At 37.4% G+C, this 7,068-nt stretch overlaps 1 pseudogene across 1 annotated transcript; it reads right to left on the bottom strand.

Annotated features, from left to right (window-relative positions):
- Positions 1 to 5,119: 5,119 nt before the first annotated feature.
- LOC113225078 lies at positions 5,120 to 6,420 on the bottom strand (annotated as a pseudogene). Its single transcript, XR_003309700.1, has one exon. The product of XR_003309700.1 is annotated as a bcl-2-associated transcription factor 1 pseudogene (transcript).
- Between the last annotated feature and the right edge of the window lie 648 nt (positions 6,421 to 7,068).

Raw genomic sequence — 7,068 nt, 5'->3', positions numbered from 1 at the left:
TTATCAAGTTGCATCTTTGGGATGTTGCTAAATTCTTCCCTGCCCTGAGCATTTCATTGCTATGTATACCTCTTAAAAATGTAACATTGTTTTTAATAGCTAACAGACTTGTAACTGCAACCTTTGTGTCTCATCATGCGGACTCTGCCAGATTTTTCTTTCTGCTTGTCTTTGAATGCTCCACACTCGCATTCTCAGGAACTGTGTTATAATCCTTTTCCAACTGTCTTCCTGCTATTAAATGTACAGTACACAACAAGGAGTACATTTAACCAATGTGTTCTCCAAAAGTAGCTTTGAGCATGGAACATCAAAAGCAAAATTAGTTTGGCAATCGTAACACCACATCTGTTCAGGGAATTTTTTTCCCCCACACCATGAGGGGGAGCAAAGAGAAATAAATGTATACGACATGGCACATTTTTTTAAAAAAATCAAAGAAAGCTGTTCTGTGAAAAAGGAATGAAAGGATACCCAAGACAGAAAAAATAGATGGAATTATATACTGCCCCAAAGACAAATTCACATTTTATTCTGTTCTGCCTGTTGAGTGCTTATACAGGTGGCAACAGAAATACGGGGTAATTTGCAACACTTTCATTGTGCTCCCCAGTCCTCAATAAGCATCAATTACCATTGGGCAAATGACTTTCTCCAAATACATCTGAGCAGTCATATATTTCCATTATTCTGCACTTAGTTTCAATGGCCTAACTGTAGATAAAACTCTGTGTGCGTGTGCCTGCTGCAACGTTCATTGCGGCAACTGCACCTGTTAGGAGGATGTTTCTGCTTATTACAAACATTTGGCAAACATTGAGGCCATGTCCACAGAAGGCAATTGTTTTTAAATTAATACTGGATCATTTGCCTTCAAATATTCTATTTTCATTTTTCCATGTTCCTCATATGCAAAGTTAAAAAAAAAAAAGTGAAAGGGGAAGGGGTTTTTTGTAAGCAACCCAGTCCCACAAGGAGACTGGTTTTGAAATAAGGTGGCCTTGCCAGGGTTCTGGGCACTAGCAAGCTCCATTCTGATACTGAGCATTTATTCTTGCTACTCCTGCTAACTTATCCCTGAATCTTTTTGAGACGATGCAACAGAGCTTTCCTTAGAGCTTTGTAAGTCCTCTAATTTCATCTCCCTGCCTCCACCACTTTGTCCCTTACTCTGAAGTTGGGGGAAAGGTGATAAGGAAAGGGAGAGAGAAATGAACTAATGTCTCCTTTTTGAGCCATGCATAGCAGAATAGAAGTGAATGAATATAGCAGAGAGGAATAGATCAGTTAAATGTTGGGTCTATTACCTCAATATTTACCTAACAAACTGACAGGCATCCAGTCTCTACTCCTCCACCGTTGGCTCACTTGTGGTCTTCATCAAGGATCTGGTCAACTGCGGCACTCTCAAAGCCTGTTGCTACCTCTAATAATCTCTTCTCCTCCAATTTATCTACTTTTATCAAATTATTTTCTTGAAACAGATCACATATTTCCTTGAATTAAGATCTCTGATGGCTTCCCACTGCTAAGGGGAGAACATGAGCTTTTGTGTCAGACTTGATCTTGAATCTAAATTCTGCTATTTAATTGTTGTGGTTAGCCTTAAAGAAAACTGCTTCACATCTCTGAGCTTTGGTCTCCTCAACTGTAAAATGTAAAAAAAAAATCGCATCTTCCTCATAATTTGTGAGAATTAAAATAATATACCTTTGGCACCTAGCATACTGCAGTAAGGCTTTGTATCCACAACCCTTATCACACTCTTTTCCTTGTTACTCCCCACTTTGAATATATTTTCCATATTCTCTCTAGTATCCCTCTAGTAACAACCTTCTCAGAATTGCACAGTTTCTTTCCTTCAGTAGAAACAAATGAAATCATAACCTCATAAAAGAATTGTTCCTTCTATTATGTTGACTTCCCCTTTGTTTTCTCAGTCCCTCCACCTGGCCCTGTCTCCCCCTCACCCAAACATTCAGCTCATGCCCTCCATTTTTCACTGGGAAAATAAGACACTTCATTGAGAAAGACACAAGGAATGTATTTTATTGAGAAAATAGAAGTTTCGTTAGAGTAGAACTCTTTCCTCTTTGTGCTAAAACTACAAATATAATTTGCCCTATGCACTGATTTTACATTTGACTTCCTATTTTGTAGGAGAATTGCCTCTGATCCTTGGAATATAAATTTCTCCACTTGTTCTTTGTGCCTTTCCAAAGACTGACCTCTGCTTGGTGGGCCAGCATCACTGCTTCTTTCGGATCTTTCTCAATAATATAAAAATATGCTCTACCTCTTCCCATTAAAAACAAATTATTTGACCTCATATCCTCATCTAGCCCTGTTTCACTGCGCTGTGTCAGCACAGACCTGCAGGAGGGAGTTATCAATCTCGCCATTCTTCCCTTCTCATCTATTCACCTATGATTCCCTCTTCAATCAACTCTTAATTCGGCTTTGGCTGCCAGTAAAACCAACCCTGCCCAGGTCATCAGAAAAACGTCACGCTGCTGAATCTAGTGGGCATTTCTCTGCCGTTGTGGTACCTGACTTCTCAGAAGCCCTTATCACAGCTCTTTAAATACTATCTTCTCTGTTTCCATGGCATCAAAGCCATCTTGAATTTATTTTCTTTATTTAGTTTACATATATACATATATATGTACATATATTTATGTATACATATATACACACATATATTACTAAGTGTAATATATTTCATATAGATATGACATACAACAGAATTTATGAGAAACCTCTATTTTCATCATTTGGGTACCATTATCATGCCACAATATTATTGTTAAAGGGTGATTATTTATAGTTTTTTAAAAATCATTTATTTTAGGTTTGGAAGTACATATGCAAGCTTGTTATATAGGTGAACTGTGTGTCTTTCTCACTCTGTTACCCAGGCTGGAGCGCAGTGGCATGATCTCGGCTCAGTGCAAACTCTGCCTCCCAGGTTCAAGCGATTCTCCTCCCTCAGCCTCCCAGGTAGCTGTGACTACAGGGGTGCACCTGTCTAGTTTTTGTATTTTTAGTAGGGACAGGGTTTCTCCATGTTGACCAGGCTGGTCTCAAACTCCTGACCTCGGCTGATCCACCCACCTCAACCTCCCAAAGTCCTGGGATTACAGGCGTGAGCCATTGAGCCTGGCCTGATAGCTAGTTTTTTGATTCTCTCTCCTCCCATCTCCATCTGCAAGTAGACCCCAAGTTTTTTTTTTTCTTTGTGTGTATGTGTTCTCAATGTTTAGCTTTTACTTATAAGTGAGAAGATGTGATATTTAGTTTTTTATTTCTACATTAGTTTGCTTAGGATAATGGCCTCCAGCTCCATCCATGTTGCTGCAAGGGACATGATCTCATTCTTTTTTATGGTTGTGTAGTATTCTATGGTGTGTACATACTGCATTTTCTTTATCCAGTCTACCATCGATGGGCATTTAGGTTGATTCTATGTCTTTGCTATTGTGAGTAGTGCTGTGATGAACGTACATGTGCATGTGTCTTTATGGTAGAATGGTTTATATTCCTTTGGGTACATACCCAATAATTGGATTGCTGGTTCAAACGGTAATTCTGTGTTAAGTTCTTTGAGGAATTGCTGCACTGCTTTCCGTAACAGCTGAACTAATTTACATTCCCCCTCGCAGTGTATAAGTGTTCCCTTTTCTCTGCAACCTCACCAACATCTGTTATTTTTTGACTTTTTAATAATAATTATTCTGACCAGTGTGAGATGCTGTCTCAGTGTGGTTTTTAATATATCATGTGGCATGGTTTTGCATTTCTCTGATGATTAGTGATGTTGAGCATGTTTTCATATGTTTGTGGGCTACTTGTATGTCTTCTTTTGAAAAGTGTCTGTTCATGTCCTTTGTCCACTTTTTAATGGGTTGGTTTGTTTTTGCTTGTTAATTTAAGTTCCTTATGAATTCTGATATTAGATCTTTGTCAGGTGCATAGTTTGCAAAGATTTTCTTGCATTCTGTAGGTTGTTTATTTATTGATAATTTCTTTTGTTGTGAAGAAACTCCTTAGTTTAACCAGGTGTGTGTCTGTTCTTGTACCAGTACCATGCTATTTTTGTTATTATAGCCTTGTAGCATAGTTTAAAGTTGGGTAACATGAATCCCCCAGCTTTATCCTTTTTGTTTAGAATTGCCTTGTCTATTTGGGTTCTTTCTTGATTCCATAGAATTTTATTTTATTTTATTTTATTATTTTATTTATTTATTGAGACAGAGTCTCAAGAGTTCAGTGACATAATCTCAGCTCATTGTGACCTCCGCCTCCTGAGTTCAAGTGGTTCTTGTGCCTCAGCCTCTCCAGTAGCTGGGCCTACAGGCTCATGCCATCATGCCAGGCTAATTTTTGTATTTTTAGTAGAGACAGGGTTTTATCATATTGGCCAGGCTGGTCTCTAACTCATGGACTCAAGCAATCCACCCACTTCAGCCTCTCAAAGTGCTGGTATTACAGGAGTGAACCACTGTGCTTGGCCCCATTTGAATTAAAAAATTTTTCTAGTTCTGTGAAGAATGTCAGCAGTAGTTTAATAGAAATAGCACTGATTGCTTTGGGTAGTAAGGCCATTTTATTTATTTTATTTTATTTTTTTTTCCTGCCAAAACTTTTATTGGTGACATTTGAAAAACAATTTTCTTAAAATACTATTAATGAACAGTATGTTGTGTTTCTCTATTTTTACTAATAGTTACACTACAAACTAATGTTCAGCTCAAATAAATATGTAAGATATGAAATCAGGTACTAATGTATCAACTTATTCTGCAGGATAAACCTCCTCCATACCAACCCCAGGATTAGTTTTTCTTCTGTTTAAAACTAGGATGTTCAGTAAAAATGGGGTTTCTATTTGCAGTATTATTACAAACCAGTTTCCTCTCACAAATAGCTAATATCTAAGACCATGACTCAAACTATCAAATAGGAATAGAAAGAGAACACTCGGTTTTGAACGCAAATAGAAAAGGCTCCTAAGAATGTTCTTTATAGGCCACTGCTTGCTTTCAGTAAAAATAACATTTTTCTCAAAACTTTTCAATCTAATTTTTAATAGCTTGTACTTTTTAGCTATTGGCAAAGCTTTTTTTTTTTTTTAATTCCTTCTTAAGCATTTGCTCAAGTGTTAAACTAGCTTAGTTTACCAAAGTAACAACCTTTTGTCTGTGGTATACTTCAAAAATTAGTCACCCTACAATGTAGTGTGTTCAAATTAAACAGATGTATACAGTTAAAATAATTAGTGTAGTCTCTATAAACAATTTCTGTTCCAGGATTTATATGTAGAGCTAACGTTTACTTCAGAATAAAACATTGACAAACAGGGAAGAAAGAGAATCAGAACTTTCACAGAGCTGTACTTGACCGTATCTTATAGACAAAGCAGAATTACAATGCATGTAACAAAAACGTTAGAAGTTTTTTTTAAAAGTTGATAGTTACAAATATGGTACGTAACAATTTTCTACTTTATTTCAGTACAATTTTCAACATACAGTCTACTATTTCTCAAGATATTTGAAAACTTAAAATTTCTATAGACTACTTGCAAACAGTAAAATTTAAGTAAAATGCTTACATTCTTATTTGAAAACAAAAATCAGGTAAAAAAAATGGTGGGTGCAAGTTCTGCTCTGCTGTAATCTTACTTCATTATTATTCCTTTTCCTCCTTGCGTCTGTCCTTCTTTTCTTCATTATTTTCCATGGTCTCTTCTTCATCTTCAACAATCCCATCCCCTTGGTATTTGTCATGGGTCCATTTAGGACTGCTACCTGATTTTTTGAAGTTAAAGCGCCCTCTGCCACGTTGAAAAGTACCACGACCTCTTCCTCTTTTGGCCCAATAATCCACACCATCATCTCTGTCGTCATGCAAGAAGTACTTCTTGCTCTTTGGGGTATATTCTGGATCCCATTCCTCTTCCTTCGGTCTCTTTTGAAAAGTAGTATTTGAGTTGTTTGGACCAGTATTTGTCCCAGCAAAAACTCCTCTGGCTCTTCCTCTGCCTCTAATTCGAAAAAAGGTTCCTCGTGGTCGGCTAACTCCTGCAAAGCCTGAGTATTCTTTCATTTCATGGTGAGTTTTAAATTCTTCTTCTCTTTCCTTCTTACTCTCCTTTTCTTCTCGAGAACTGGGAGAAGAAGGTGATGCTGAAGAGGATGAAGATCGAGAATGATCTTGCTCTCTACTTTTATGTTTACTGTCATCTTTGTAAGATTTGTATTCCTTGTAATCTTTTGGAGTTTTTTCCTGCTTTCTTGATCCACTGGATTCCCTGGAGCCCTTGGAATCTCCCCGTTCTTTACTTCTTTCTTTTCTACGGCGATCAATGTCATGCCGAAGGTCAGCAGAGTCACACCTTAATTTTTTATCTCCCTTCTGATTTTCGGCCATTTTAATGATACTGATTTTTCATATCCAAGAGCACAAGATGTTTTTCCATTTGTTTGAGTCATCTCTGATTTCTTTGAGCAGTGTTTTATAGTTCTCCTTATAGAGATTTGTCACCTACCTGGTTAGCTGTATTCCTAGGTATTTTATTTGTGTGTGTGTGTGGCAGTTGTAGATGAAATCACATTCCTGCTTTGGTTCTTGGTTGGACTCTTGTTGGTGTATAGGAATATTGGTGATTTTTGCCATTGATTTTGTATCCTGAGACTTCATTGATGTTGTTTATCAGCTTAAGGAGCTTTTGGGCTGAGACTATGGAGTTGTCTAGATGTAGGATCATGTTGTCTGCAGACAGGGACAGTTTGACTTCCACTTTCTAGTTGGATACTTTTATTTCTTTCTCTATAAGTTCCTGTGCACATACACCCTCCCAAGACTGCACCAGGAAGAAACTGAATCCCTGCACAGACTAATAAGAAGCTCTGAAATTGAGTCAATAATAAAAATCTTACTATCTAAAAAAGCCAAGAACCAGGTAGATTCACAGCTGAATTCTACCAGATGTACAAAGAAGAGCTGCGACTATCCCTGCTGAAACTATTCCAAAAAATTGAGGAGAAGGGATTCCTCCCTAATTCA

Source organism: Piliocolobus tephrosceles, chromosome 4 (assembly GCF_002776525.5).
Source record: "Piliocolobus tephrosceles isolate RC106 chromosome 4, ASM277652v3, whole genome shotgun sequence".
NCBI lineage: Eukaryota > Metazoa > Chordata > Mammalia > Primates > Cercopithecidae > Piliocolobus > Piliocolobus tephrosceles.
Note: the sequence above shows the minus strand (reverse complement) of the source record. Positions and strands in the feature narration are given on the sequence as shown.